At 51.8% G+C, this 15,432-nt stretch overlaps 1 protein-coding gene across 3 annotated transcripts in view; it reads left to right on the top strand.

Moving 5' to 3' along the window:
• The first annotated feature begins 13,123 nt into the window (after nt 1-13,123).
• GARRE1 (granule associated Rac and RHOG effector 1) overlaps nt 13,124-15,432 on the top strand; it is an 82,004-nt gene continuing 79,695 nt past the window's right edge. The window contains exon 1 of one of the 3 annotated variants that reach the window (XM_055311367.1): nt 13,124-13,194. The gene's annotated coding sequence lies outside the window, so the exon portion shown is untranslated. Of the gene's footprint in view, nt 13,195-14,550; nt 14,569-15,432 lie in introns of those variants that run through there. The other 2 variants (XM_055311363.1, XM_055311365.1) reach the window with 2 other exon arrangements.

Raw genomic sequence — 15,432 nt, 5'->3', positions numbered from 1 at the left:
AGCAGCCGGAATGGATTTTTGGGAACTCAAATCTGAGCATCAAATATTATATCCCGAGCCTTAGAGGAGGGCCCCTAATGTGAAGGCCTCAAGAGATTGTGTCCTGCTGGAAATTCCATCGCTGCAACTACGTGTGCTCTGATAGGGACGTGAACGTGGGCTCAAGCCGCCCGCCCCATGCTACTCACAAGAGCCAGCCTCTGAGCAGGGCCTCTTCTCTCCCCAAGGCCTCGGTCCTGGCTTAGGCCTCTGAGTCACGGATCTAAAAATAAGGCACAAGGCTGTGAGCTAGCGGGGCCACTGCTACACCTCCGGTTCCCGGGCTAGCTGGTGTTCCGCACCAGGGAGTCCCCATGTCCAGCACTGCTCCTGCTCCAGACAGCCCGGGGACTCGGGGAGCTCGCCCACGGGGAGCAGGCCTCGGAGCTGCCTGTAACCTTGCGCTGGACTTCCCTTGACGTTCTGAGGGATCAGAACCTCAGACCTGTTCTCTGCGGGTGTCTAAAGGGCTTCTGGACAAAACAAGAAATGCCAGGCCAGCTCATACTTTAACATGTCCCAGGATGGTCCCTGAGTCAGATGCCTCTCTGTTCTTTGGTTTCCAGCCCCAGTGGGTTTGCTCTGCAGCTTTCATCAACCTAGATGATGACGTATGCTCAGAACATGCCTAGTGTCTGGGTCGGCTTACTTCTCTCTTCCAGCTGCTACTTGGTTTAAATCTGGAAATCCTGGAGACTTCAGACTTCCATGGAACAGGGGCACTGGATGGTCAGTGGTTGAGCGTCTGCCTTTGGCTCAGGGCGTGATCCCGGGGTTGTGGGATGGAGTCCCATGTTGGGCTTCCCACATGGAGCCTGCTTCTCCCTCTGCCTATCTCTGCCTCTATCTGTGTATGAATAGATAAATAAAATCTTTAACCAAAAAAAAAAAAGAGAGAGAGAGAGAGAGAGAGAGAAAGGCTTCCATGGTACAGAGATAGGCCACTGCCCTGATGTCCTTCCCTAACAGTCAGAAGATGGCTGCTTTTTCTTTTCCCAGGAATGAAAGGGACGTGTCAGACATGCTCATTTTTTTGCATTATCCCAACTTGAACTTACCTTGTTTTCACTTAAGGAGGCAGGGAGGTATAGAACCAAATATTAGCACAAGTAACGTCTGTCACAGCCAACTACCAGAAAAGGACAGCCAGCTACAGATGACCTGGCAGTGATGGGCCCACACAGACTGTTGGTGGAAAGGCTGGCAGTTCCCCAACAATGGCTGGCATGAGCCCCAGGGTGCTTTCTGGAGCAGGCTGACATCTTTTCACATTTGATTCCCCACCCCCTTCCACCATGAACAAACTGGGTGTGCACACAGTCTTTGGCCTTTCAAAAAGAGGAGTTTTTTTTTTTTAAATTCAACAAATTAGGAATAGATGGAAACTTAATCTAATAAAGGATATTTACCAAAACTGCTAGGCAATATTACATGTAATGGTGAAATATTGAACTCTTGTCTTGAGACTGGTGTCAACTATTACCACTTACATTTAGATTTGCATTGGCCATCCTGGCTAGTGCAATAAGGTATGAAAAAGAAATAAAGGTACAAGGATAGGGAAAAAGAAAACTATCACTTGTAACATGACATGATGAGATATATAAAATACATAAAATCCAAACCTATATCCAAACTACTATTTTTTTTAAGATTTTATTTATTTACTCATGAGAGGCAGAGAGACAGAGACATAGACACAGGCAGAGGGAGAAGCAGGCTCCATGCAGGGAGCCTGATGTGGGACTCGATTCCGGGTCTCCAGGATCCCGCCTGGGCTGAAGGCGGGCACTAAACCACTGAGCCACCCAGGGATCCCCTACTATAATTTTTAAGTGAATTATCAACATATACAAAAATCATTTTTATAAACAAGCACCTAGTAATTAGAAAATGAAAAGTTAAAATATTACCATTTATAATAGTACCCTGCCCAAAAAATCAAATACCTAGCAATCTAACAAAAGATGTGCAAGACCTGCAAACTTCAGAACATTTCCAAGAGAAAAATAGGGTCATATTTTTGAGACCTTGGACTAAGCAAAGAAGACACCAAGCAAAAAGTGATAACCGTAAAAGAAAAAAAATGATAAATGACTTCATTAAGAATAAAAACTATCAAAAGAAAGTGAAAATGGAGGGATGCCTGCTTGGCTCATCGGTTTGACACCTGCCTTTGGCCTGGGGCGTGGTCCTAGAGTCCTGGGGTCGAGCCCCGCACCCGGCTTCCTGCGTGGAGCCTGCTTCTCCCTCTGCCTGCATCTCTGTGTCTCTTTCTGTGTCTCATGAAGACATAAATAAAATGTCTAAAAGAAAGAAAGAAAGAAAGAAAGAAAGAAAGAAAGAAAGAAAGAAAGAAAGAAAGAAAGAAAAAGAGAAAATGGGAGCCACAGCTTGGGAGAAGATATTTACATCGTGTGCTATTAGCCTTGAAAGGGCTCATTACCCAGAATATATAAAGAACCACAAGTCAGTTTTGTTTAAAGAAAAAAAAAGACCAACAATTCCAATTCTAAAATCTCAGACAATAAGAATATTCAGATTTCTAATAAACATGTAAAAATATTCTTGACATTTTATCATCAAAGGAATGCAAATGCAAACCACAGTGAGATACCATTCTACCCCCACAAAAATGACAGACTTTTTTTTAAAGCCCAGAATGTCAAGTGTTGGTGAAGAAGTAGAAGAGTTGGGATGGACACACTTTAATGGTGGGAGGGTATTGGTACAACCACTTTGGAAAACCAATGAGTGGCGTCTACTGAAACTAAATATAGGGGCCCCTGGGTGGCTCAGTGGTTAAGCGGCTGCCTTCAGCTCAGGGCATGATCCTGGGGTCCTGGGATCGAGTCCCGCATCGGGCTCCCTGCAGGGAGCCTGCTTCTCCCTCTGCCTGTGTCTCTGCCTCAATCTCTCTGTCTGTGTCTCTCATGAATAAAAAATTTTTTAAAAATCTTTTAAAAAATATTGAACTAAATATAGATGTAGCTCTGACCCAGCAGTTTCCCCGTTGGGTATGTACCCAATAGCAGTGATTGGCTTTATGTCCACCAAAAGGACAGGAACGTTCATTGTAATCATAATACCAAAATCTGGAAATATCACAAATGTGCAACAAAGTAGAATGAGTGGTGGTTATGTTCATCAATGAAATACAGTGAAAAAAAAATTAAAACATATTCTAACACAACGTAAATGAATGTCACGGGCATCACGATGAGGGAAAGAAGCCAGAGCCTCAGAGGACATACTGTATGATTTCATCTACATGAAACTCAAAACAGGCAAAACTCATCTATAGTGGTGATTAAGCAGTCGTCATCTTCGGGCGAAGCGGGGCCTGCTGAAGTAGATCGTGGTTGGGTTGGGGGGTACAGTATGTATACGTAAGTGAAAATTTAAACTGTGCCCCTAAAATTGGTGTACTTGGTGTACATCGAGCATCAGCATAAAAGATACATGGAAGAGGACCTTGGATTCTCTCCATGGCTCTGGCCCTTTGATACACACGCAGGCCCCTGAGAGCCTTGCTAACTCCCTTCGCTTCTGCTTCTCCACCCCTCACCACCCCACCCCCCTCAGTGCTATGGAAACGAATTTTTGCATCAAACTCTCTAGTGACTTCCTGTTTCTCTTAAGAAAGAGCCCTCCTGCCCAGCCTGTCTTGGATGATCTAGTCCCTGGGGAACTCCCTTAGCCTTCCCGCGGTCCCTAAAAGGAGCCAAATCCCTTGCTTCGGGGCCCTTGAACAAGCAGTTCCTTTCACCTGGAGGTCTTCCCCCAGCTAGAGTTGTCCATTGAACGTTGTGGAGATTTGGGGTGCTGACCGCCCCACCCCACACACACGGTGAAAAAAATCCACGTATAACTTTCGACTCCCCCCCACCACCACACAAACTTGATAGCATGCTGTTGACCAAAAGCCTTACGGATAACCTAAACAGTTGATTAACATATTTTGTATGTTATGTGCGTTATATACCGTATCCTTGCAAGACAGCGAGAGAAAAAGAATGTCACTAGGAAAACCAAAAGAAAAAATCCAGAACTGTGTGGTATAAAATTCACCTGTAAGCGGGCCCACTCAGTTCCAACCTGTGCCGTTCAAGGGTCAAGTGTAATTGCTTCTCATTTTTCAAGTGCCAGTGTAAACATTGCATTTTCGGGGATGCCTTCCAGGACCTTCCAGAATTTTTTTTTTTTTCTTCACTGCCGCATGTTCTAATTGTGCTTGCGTGTTTGTTATGTTTCTCTTTGCGGGTTTTGTTTGTTCAATTCTGTCGGCCTCAAGTGAGCGTTACGAATCACTGTGGTCTTACTACTCCATCCCCAGCACCTGGCCCAGTGCCTGGCCCGTAGTAGGTGCGCAGAAATTCACTGAATAAATGAGGAAGCCCCTTAGTGAATGCGGCTGTTTGCTCTAGGCAGCACCAGTGCTGGAGATACAGCCCAGTGTGGCACGGACACTAAGCTCACACTCCGGAAAGGGCAAAAACGTACAGGTTTGTGGCATAAATACTCTAATGGGGAAAGTATACAGTTGGGGATTTCAGGGAAGGCCTCCTGGAGGAGGAGGCCCATGAGGTCATGCTTGAAGGAGCCCTACCAGAACTACCCCTACCTGTTCGGGGAGGAGGCCAAACTTGCAACAGCCTCTGGACTCACGGTGCTCTTGGATTTGCCTGTGACTGCACCTGTGCAGCTGCGGAAACAGCTTGAATTGCCAATTTTATGAGATCACAGGTTAAAAAAACATACTCATCTGATAGGCTTTATGTGAGATGATTTTTTAAAATTTTTATTTATGATAGTCACAGAGAGAGAGAGAGAGGCAGAGACACAGGCAGAGGGAGAAGCAGGCTCCATGCATCGGGAGCCCAACGTGGGACTTGATCCCAGGTCTCCAGGATCACGCCCTGGGCCAAAGGCAGGCGCCAAACCGCTGCGCCACCCAGGGATCCCGATTTTTTTTTTTAAGATTTATTTTTTGGGACACCTGGGTGGCTCAGTGTAGAGCCTCTGCCTTAGGCTCAGGTCCTGATCCCGGGGTCCTGGGATCGAGTTCCGCAGCAGGGAGCCCGCTTCTCCCTCTGCCTTTGTCTCTGCCTCTCTGTGTCTCGCATGAATGAATAAAAAAAATCTTTAAAAAATAAAATAAAGTTTTATTATTATTTTTTTTTTTAGAGAAAGAGAGACCCAGACTCCACTCTGAGCTCAGAGCCTGACATGGGGCTCGATCCCATGACCCGTAAGACCACGACCTGAGCCAAAATCAAGGGTGGGATGCTTAACCACTTGAACCACCCAGGCGCCCCTGGGGTGATGTTTTACTGTCAGGGTTTCTCCACGTATTTTTAGGGCTACCTGGCTCCCCTTCAGTCAGCCCAATCTCACTGGTGATTCCGGTGAAGTGAAAGGTGGCTGTTATTTTTGTCAGCTCCCTCTCAAGTCCTCACTGTTAGCTCAGACCTCGATGCCTCTGCATCCCCTCCCTTGGTGCAGTGTAGACTGATCGTGTTTCATGTTGCGCACTTTACCAGCGATGTCCCGTGCTAGTGAAATCATTGTAGGTTAAGAGCCAAATCTTAGGGTATAAACGCAGCCTTTCCCCAAATATTTCTAATAACTTGGCTTAAAACTGTGATTTGGTTCTGCCCAGCTTTGCCCCTAAATGGAAGACACAAGAACTTGGCAGCCGTGCGGCTTAGGGTTAAGGTCAGGTGCAACACTGCGGGGCAGTGAGAGGCCTGGGAGTCTGGGCCCTGCGCCCATCTCTCCCCAGGGGCTGGGGGGCTGTGCAGGGAGAGACCCCTCTGGCCTCTCTCATCACGCTGACACCCTGCCCTCCACCCGGCTGGGACAGCTGCCTGCCCGTGGCGCCCGGGAAGCGGCCGCCGCCTGATGCTCGCGTGGCCCTGACCCCCAGCACCTGCATCCGGCAGGAGTGGAGTATCCCCCCCTCCCTTGGGAAGGGAGGCTGGGCTCTGTGACCCGTCCCCACGGTCTCACGAGTCACCATCACCCTAGAAACGCAGTTGACTGCCCCTGCTCACGGGCGACTCAAGACCCACCTAAAATGCCCTAACCAGACGGGACCGGGGGGGCCAGCACATGCAAAGGTCTCTAAGTGGAGCCAGAGGGGAGCCTCGGGGTTGTGGGGCCGGAAGCCCCCCGCACCGTGTGTGGCACAAATGCAGCCCCGGCTCCGACGCCGTCCGGCCCAGTGTGTCCGAGGGGGACGCGCGCTGCAGGGGAGCGAGTCTCTAAGTTACTCCCGGGCATCGGGACGCCTGCCAAGGACAGCCGTTCTGGTGGCCACAGTGCCCTTTTTGTTAGGGCTAATAAGTCCCCTCTTGTTTCTGTGCCGAGGAGTTGGGGTCATTACGTGTTGATAACCGAAGGCAAGTGGCTGCACTCGGGAACGGGGACAGGGTCCTGCGCTCTCCACCAGATGGGCCCGGGAAGGACTCCCGTCCCGCTTCAGGCTCGGCCCGTGGGTCTACACATCCGCGGGTGGGGTGGGGGGATTTTCATAAATTGTCCAGAACTCCAACAGTCAAGGGTTCAGAGGACCTTTTGATAAGGCCGAGGAATCGAGTCTGCAGCTCGGGAGACACGTCTTGCCGGGGACTTTGCGACCCAAGGGGAGCAGGGCCTGGGCTCCGTCCGCTGTGAGCTGGGCCGCAGCCGCCGGGCCTTCGGGCTACCTTGACCCGAAGGCTGTAGCCTCTGTGGCTTTGCAGAGCTGGGGGCCTGGAAGTCCGCAGGGCCTGGGCCATATCCCTCCCACTGTGCAGACCACGGCCAGTCTCAGTGGCAGGCCATCAGGGTGGTCCTTATCCTCCCAGCAGCCCCCCTCTCCCCTCCACATACTCCAGACACCTGTTTCCCCAAGCCCCGCAGAGCCCCCAGGGAGACCCCAGCAGCTCCCCCTGCCTTGGCCTCACATGTTCCCGAAGATGCTACTTGTCATCCTGTCCCGGCTGCAGGGGAAGGGGCCTGGACTCCAGGGGCGGTGCAGCCCCCCTCCCCTGCCCCATCAGGGATCTCCCGGCCCCTGGCCATCCTCAGCCCATCAGAACCATGAAGAGCAACCTGGGATGCTAGAGGTGTGGGTGGACAGAAGCAGGTGGCTGTGCCCCCAAGGGTCCAGCCAGTGAGCGAGCAGAGGCCAACAGGAGCCTCAGATGCTCACAGGCAGGGGAAAGGGGTGGGTGAGGAGTGACTTCCTCCGGGAGGCAATCTCGAGAATGTGGGAGCAGTTTCCCCTGTGGCACATGACTCACGCTGCCCTCACCCCCTTTCCTGCCTGGGCCTCCGCTCCAGCGAGACTAGACTGGCCTCGCCCGGCCTCTCTCCATGCCCAGCAGACAGCCAGTTGCTCCGTGTCCAGAACGTCTGGCCAGCCCTCTCCAGACTCGCTCGGCAATCCTGGGGATTCTGGAACGCAGCTACCCTTCCTGGGGCTCATGGTTTGCAGCAGTTCACACTCTGCCCTGGGTGGGGGGGACCAGCGAGGTAGAGGAGGAAAGGCACTCTCTCCAGACCAACCCCACTGCCCCTGCCTTGTCCCCCCAACCTTGGCTGTGACAACCCCTACCCCGAAGGCTCTTCTTTCAGACATGCCCACTAAACCTAACGAGGAAAAGCCCAGCCTGGAAGCCCTGCACAAGCCAACGGGAGTAACTGGCTGCGTAAGGAAACGAGCGCTCTCCTTCCTCAGGAGCCCCCCTCTGTGGATGTCTGTATTCTGCTGCTTTCCGCCTCAGGATGTGAATCCGCTTTTTTTTTTTTTTCCATCAGCAGAGAGGCATCTCATGCCACGGCCAAGGTGCAGCTCTGGCCCATCTCACTCGTGCAGAGGGAGCTCTCTTCTGTCACCCAAATGTCATTCTCACTTTCCATGGTGATGACCTCCGAGGCTCTCATCCTGTCCACGGGATCTGGCTCCAACCATCTGTGCCTCTGACGAGACACACGGGGGGTCGAGTGGATCCAGGAAGAGACCTTGAAATGCCTTCTTGGTCTCCTAAGTGGCAAGTTGAGGTCGGGTGGTCTGTGGGGTGCCACCCTAGCCCTGTGTGCATGGCAAGGCTCCAATCAGACCTCTCAGCAGTTGGAGGATCACAGCTTCTGTCCCTGAAGACCGGGGGGCGGGGGTAGCTTCCAGGAGGGCCTGGCCACCGTCTCTAGACCCTGGGGGCTCCATTCTCTTTTCCTGGCACCGCTGTGCAAGGGAGCTTGGAACGAAGAGGTGACGGGACATGACAAAGGCCTCGGACCTGTGTGGTGCGTACATGGATGTGTTTTCCCTCCTTCTCCATATGTATGTGTGTTTGATGAAGGGAACACATCGTTCCAGGCTCCAGGACGTAGGTATGATAGCTGCAGGTGTGCTCAAAGCCCACTTGACAAGTGCGCAATACCAAATGTCCTCAGGTCAGCTCGAGAAGTCCAAGACGGCCTGGTAGCTCGGAGCACCACAGAGGCCACAGAAGAGGCCCAAGGTTGACGAGGTTCACACTGAGCCCAAACAAGAACTGCACGTTGTGACCCGAAACTAACGTAACACTGTGTGCTAATTATACTTCAATGAAAAGAAAACACAGAAAAGAAGCCCCGCCTGCCTGGCTGAACGGGTGTCTAGAACCTCCTGGTTCTGGATTGAGGCCTACAGAAGGGGCCCAGCTGGAGCCAGGCGCAGGTCGTTTCCAGCCCATCACTGTGGGACCCCGGGGTTTGGAGTGAAGTGAGCAGCAGTGGTCAGAGCTGCCACGCGGGGAGGGAGCCTCTTTAAAGTCCCACCCGATGTCTACCAGGTGTAGCCCCCCCGGGGCCTGTCCTAGGAGCTAGGAGGGCCTCCGAGTGGTGGATGGGCTTGTCCTGAGACTGCAGGACCCACAGTTGGCCCACATAGAAGCCATCCGTCATCCCTGGTCCCTTCCCCGGCCTCCACAAGTAAGAGGACGCCAGCACCCAGAGGCACTTCCTCCAACCCAGCTGTCTTCGCCCATCTCACGTCCCTCCTCTGGGAGCTTGGGGTCCACGGCCCATCACGGCAGTGACACTCTTCCCGTCTCCCCTGTATTCAACTGCCAGGTGAACGCTTGCTCCACCTGCTTCCCTTTTACCTGAAAGCTGCTGGGGAAGAGGGCTCTACTCGCCTTTAATGATCCTCAGTGCAAATTGTAAATGCTCCCACATTTCTCCTTCTGCTCACCTTTCTGCTGCCAGACCTTTCCCACTCTCCTCACGCCTCTGTCTCCAAACTTTCCTCTCTTTTTGCTTTTGAAAAAATTTTTTTCTCTCTCTAGAGAGAGAGAGAGAGAAAGCATGGGAGGGGCAGAGGGAGAGAGAGAATGTCAAGCAGGCTCCATGCCCAGCAGCAAGAGGAGCCTGATGGGGACCTGACCCCACGACCCTGAGGTCACCATCCCAGCCGAAACCAAGAGTCAGACGCTCAATGGACTGAGCCATCCAGGAGCCCCTGCTGCAAAGCATCTTAGACCCCCCTCGAGGCTTTTCAGAACCTCATAAAATGACAATATGTTTCCTGTATCCTCAGCCTCTTTCTGTTAATAGATCCTCCTCTCTGATATTGAAATGTGTTTAAATCTCTTCCACTTTAATAAAACAACCTCCCAACAGGCACCTGCCTGGCTCAGCTGGTGGAGCATGAGACTCTTGATCTTCGGGTCACAAGTTCAAGCCCCACATTGGGCACAGAGCTTGCTTAGAGCAAAACCAAACAAAGCAAAAAAATCACTAAAAAGCCTTCCCTCAAGGTAAACTCACTTTCAGCTCCTCCCCACAGCTTGGATGACCAGCTAAGCCCCAGCGACGTTTCCAGCACTCTTCTCAGCTCCAGACTCTCGTCCCCAGTTCCTCCTTGGAGCATCCTTGATGTCACGTTCACGGCGGAACTCATGGCCTTCCTTGTATCTTCTGCCCTTCCAAATGTAGTCTTCAGGAGTTTCCCAGCACTGAGTGTCACCACTACAATGGTTCATCCCAGAAACTCGGGAGAAATCCAGGATTCCCTTCTCTTCCTGACCCTCCATATCCATTTCATCACTTACTTGCATCTGCTTTACTCCCTACTGCAACTACCATGGTCTGTGAGTGGCTTTCCAAGTGAAGTTCACATACCCAGCAGTGTAAGAAAGCAGTCTATTAGAGTACAGGAAGAAAATATTAGAACTTCTATATAGGGGATCCCGGGGTGGCTCGGTGGTTTAGCACCTGCCTTGGGCCCAGGGCGTGATCCTGGAGACCCAGGATCGAGTCCCGGAATCGAGTCCCGCATCGGGCTCTCTGCATGGAGCCTGCTTCTCCCTCTGCCTGTGTCTCTGCCTCTCTCACTCTCTGTGTGTCTCTCATAAATAAATAAAAAATTTTAAAAAAGAACTTCTATATAGACTGTTCTCTTTTCAATTTTAAAAAATTGCTTATTTCTATAAATAAATAAATAAATAAATAAATGTATGTTTATTTCTGTTTCATGATGTAAATAGTATTTGAGCAGTGTGGCGGATATATGGGCATACCTGGCCATATTACAGATTTGGTTCCAGACCACTAGAATAAGCCTAATATTGGAATAAAGGGAAGCAAATGAATTTTTTGTTTGGTCCAGTGTATATAAAAGTTATGTTCACACAAGATGATAGTCTTTTAAGTGTGCCGTAGCATTATATCTAGGAAAACAATGTACATACCTTAATTTAAAAATACTTTGTCCCGGGGCACGTAGGTGGATCAGTTAAGTATCCAACTCTTGATTTCGGCTCAGATCCTGATCTCAGGTTGTGGGCATGGAGCCTGCTTAAGATTCTCCCTCTCTCCTCCTCCCTCTGCCCCTCCCTGCCTGCTCTCTCTCTCAAAGACAAAACAAACCAAACCCAAACTTTACTGCTGAAAAGTGCTAACCATCATCTGAGCTTTCATGGAGTCACAGTCACTGATCATGGATTACCATTAACAAATAATAATGAAAAAGTTTGAAATATTGGGAGAATTGACCAAAATGTGTACAGAGAGCAAATGCTGTTGGAAGAATGGCACCAAAAGACTTGCTTGACACAGGGTTGCCACAAACCTTCGATTTGTAAAAAGTGATGTTTTTGCAAATTGCAATAAAAGGAAGCATATTAAAATGAAGTATGCTTGTATGTAGTTTGTTAATAAAATTCAAGTGATATTCAAACTTTTTTCTAACAGAAGTTCAAGAATAATGACAACAAAATTTTGAAGGCCTGGGGCGCCTGGGGTGGCTCAATCAGTTGGGCATCTGCCTTCAGCTCAGGTCATGATCTCGGGGTCCTGGGATCAGGCCCCACATCAGGCTCCCTGCTCAGTGGGGAGTCTGCTTCTCCTTCTCCTTCTCCCCTCACCTCCCTTGTGTTCTCTTTCTCTTTTGAATAAACAAATAAAATCTTTAAAAAAAATTTTGAAGGCCCTGGTCAAAATCAGAATCCTTTTTGCTTGGGCAATTGAGATAGCCTCCAGATGTCTATCCACCTATCTAAAATATGCATACAGGAGATCCCTGGGTGGCTCAGCGGTTGAGCGCCTGCCTTCTGCCCAGGCGTGATTCTAGAGACCTGGGATGGAGTCCCACGTCGGGCTTCCTGCATGGAGCCTGCTTCTCCCTGTATGTCTCTGCCTCTCTCTCTTTCTCTGTGTCTCTCGTGAATAAATAAACAAAATCTTTTTAGGGTAGCCCCGGTGGCAGCGGTTTAGCTCCGGATGATGCCCTGGAGACCCTGGATGGAGTCCCACGTTGGGCTCTCTGCATGGAGCCTGCTTCTCCCCATGCTTGTGTCTCTTCCTCTCTCTGTGTGTCCCTCGTGAATAAACAAAATCCTTTAAAAAATCTTTTTTAGAAATAAATAAAATATGCATACAATCCCCCATTTTAACCATTTTTAAGTGTATGGTTTTAACGCGGTTGTGCATCATCGCTACGTTCATCTCCACCTTCATCTCCAGAACTTTACATCTCCCCAAACTGAAACTCTGTACCTATTAAATAGGAACTCCCCCATGCTCCCCTCTCCCCGCTCCCTGGCGACTACCTTCTGCTTGTGCACTCTGTGAACTCGCCTACTCCAGGTATCGCATATAAGTGGAATCGTAGGATATTTGTCCTTTTGTGACCGGCTCATTGACTACTCAGCCTGATGCTTCCTGGTTCATATGTTTGTAGCATGTGTCAGAATGTCCCCCCCCCCTTTAAGGCTGAATAATATTCCTTTGCATGGATATACCACATTTTGCTTATCCACTCATCCATCAGTGGACATTTGGGTTGCCTCCACCTTTTTGACGATTATGAATAATGCTGCTATGAACATGGGCAAAAAAAAAAAAAAAATCGACATCCAGTCCTGCCTCCCCCTCCCTAGTCCTTCCCGGCAGCTGCAGCCCAGTGACTCCCAGGAGGCCCACAGGTGTGATAAAGTCTCCACCTGCCTAAAGCTTACTAGTTTCCCCGACGCTCCCAGGCCAGACACCTGCTGTTTCTTCTGCCCTAACCGGGCCTCCCTCTCTGCGTCCGCAAGTTGTTTTCTTCCTTCTCCCCTCGGAGGACCTGAGCTCCCGCTCTCCGCTCTCCGTCCGGGGCCAGGAGGTCCCCGATGACCCTCCCACACTAGGTCAGGGGACTCTCCGCCCCCCCCCCCCCCCCCCCCCCGTCTTCCACTTTCCCTTCCTACCACTTGGCACAACTGGCGCTCTCTCATCATGGGCGTTTGTGACCCTTTTATTGCGTTTCCGCTGGAGAATCCAGCCACGCGGGGTGCGGGCGCTCACCGCCCGGTTGGTTCCCCGGCGCCCGGCAGGACGCGGCACCCCGCGCGCACTCGGAGCCGAGGAACCTATTTCCATACCAAACGCGTGAGGCTGCCCAGAGGCCCCGCGGCGGTGCAGGGTCCGGGCCGCCGCCCGTCGGGCCCCTCGGGGAGCTCCCGGCGCCCGGGGCACGGAGCTCAGGGCGCCCCCTCCCGGCCCGCGCGCGGGGACCCGCCTCCAGCCCCGGGGCCGCAGCCACTCGCGCGTCCGCCTGGGGCGGGGGCGGGGCCGGCCCGGAGACGTCACTTCCGGTGTACACAGCCGGGCCGGGCGGTGCGCTGGGGGCCGGGCGCGTCGCAGGTGAGGAGCGGGCGCGAGCGGGGCTGCCGGGCGCGGGCGGGCGGGCGGGCGGCCGGTGGGCTGCGGCCGGGGCTGGCGACCCGACGCGCTCGGGGGGCGGGGGCGCGGGGGGCGCCGCTCCGCTGCGGGGCTCGGGGCTCGGGGCCGCGGGCGCCCGCCCCTCGCCCGTCCGCTGTGGAGGACGCCGGGCTGTGGGGGCGCTGGCCGGGCGGACGGAAGCCCGGAGGGGCCTCTGGGCTCGTGCCCGGGACCGGGGGGCGCCGGGGGCCGTGAGGGGGCGGCGGAGGGGGCCCGGCGAGGTCCGGCTGGCGCCCGCACCCGCTCCCGGAAGCCGGCGGCTGGTCCGCGGAGGCGCGGCGGCCTGTGGGCGGCCGGGGTCCGCGGGGACTGGCCGGGGACGCGGCCCTCACGCCGCCCCGCGGCTGCCGGGCGGGCGGGCGGTGCGGGGCCGCCGAGGAGCGCGCCGTCGGGGCCGCGCGGAGCCTGCAGGCGCGGTCCGGCCGCGGGAGCGTCTGTGGGCGCCCGGCGGCGCCGAGGGACCCGCGCCCGCGGGTCAGGGGTGTGTCTTCCGGCGCCGCGCGGCGCGAGGCAAGGAGCGAGCCTGGCTGGCACGATAAGAATTCTGGTAATTCTCCTCACAAAACCCGCCCGATGAGCGCCCGGGTCGGGGGGACCCCGGTTTGGAAGCAGCATGTGGCTGCCCCTCCCCCCGCGCCCCCCACGACACGAGCGACAGTCTCCTCACACCCGGCCGCGCACGGAGTGTCGTGACAGGACCTTCGCGGATGGCGCGCACCCGGCGGCCTCGCCTCCGTGACAGTCGTTTGCCGACGCTCCGCCGACAGCGTGTGATCACTTTAATGGGCTTCGTAGTCAGCGCGGTGTACCGTGGTGTAACCAGACCCTCCGGATGGGCCTGTGGGTCGACCGTTTCCAGTTCGTCACAAGATACCTCTGCCCAAAGGATTTGTCTGATTGTTTTAGGATAAATTTACAGATGAGGTCAAAGGCAGCATTTATTAAAAAAAAAAAAAAAAAAAAAAAAAAAGGTTATATTTGTTTCCTTTGTTGACGTGTTTGGAAAATCCTCCTCCATCCCAGTGTTGAACTTCCATTCATTTTTGCTTCTCATTTCATGATTTCATGGTGGTTTTTTTTTTTTTTTTTTGACTTTCAGCTTAAATATTTTTTTTTTTTTAAGATTTTATTTATTCGTGAGAGACACACACACAAAGAGAGAGAGAGAGAGAGAGGCAGAGACATAGGTAGACGGAGAAGCAGGCTCCATGCAGGGAGTCGGATGCAGGACTGGATCCCAAGACCTCGGGATCACGACCGAGCAGAAGGCAGATGCTCAACCCCTGAGCCATCCAGGTGCTCCAGCTTACTATTTAAAGTTTCATTTTGGTGTAAGATATGAAATAGTTTCCAAATGATTAGTTGACCCAGTTTTTATCGAATAGGCTGTGACTGCCGTTTTGTCATATTTTATTTTATTTTTTAAGATTTTATTTATTCATGAGAGACACACAGAGAGAGGCAGAGACACAGGCAGAGGGAGAAGCAGGCTCCACGCAGGGAGCCTGATGCCGGACTCGATCCTGGGACCCCAGGATCACGCCCTGGGCAGAAGGCAGGCGCCAAACTGCCAAGCCACCCAGGGATCCCCCGTTTTATCATATTTTAGATCTAAAGTTCTCAGTATGCGTTTATAAGGGACTACTCATAATTTGATATTTAGGTTTTGTGTATGCTGTTTTTAAATTCCATCCGCAGGATCTTTTTTTCTTAATCATTTTCCTTTACGAGACTAGGAAATAGGTCATGTTTGAGATTTTGTTTTTCTTTTTTAGAGTGAAAAGTTCAGCTTATTGTTTCATTGCTTTCTTGCTGACAAGATAACAAACTCCATATGAAGAGTGCAGGTTTGTTGTGGCAACTTTTCAGTCTGGCATTTGAGATTCTAATCTTCCTCTATTTTTGCACACGAATACGTAGGTTAGCATTGGAGACCAAGATAGAAAAGCTCTCAGATTCCCTTGGCAAGCCTAGATTTTTTGAATCTAAAATTATCTCTGGATTTTTGGAAGACAGCATGTTTTAAGCATCCTTTAAAAAAATTTTTTTTAAACAAGTTGCACATGATTCTGCTGAAATCTTACTAAATGTTTATTCTGGTTTTAATCCTGGAGCCTAATATACCAGAACAGAAGCTTTATGTCAAGTGGGTCTTCCAAG

The sequence above is a fragment of the Nyctereutes procyonoides genome, unplaced genomic scaffold (genome assembly GCF_905146905.1).
Source record: "Nyctereutes procyonoides isolate TBG_1078 unplaced genomic scaffold, NYPRO_anot_genome, whole genome shotgun sequence".
NCBI lineage: Eukaryota > Metazoa > Chordata > Mammalia > Carnivora > Canidae > Nyctereutes > Nyctereutes procyonoides.
This window is presented reverse-complemented; position numbering and strand designations above follow the sequence as displayed.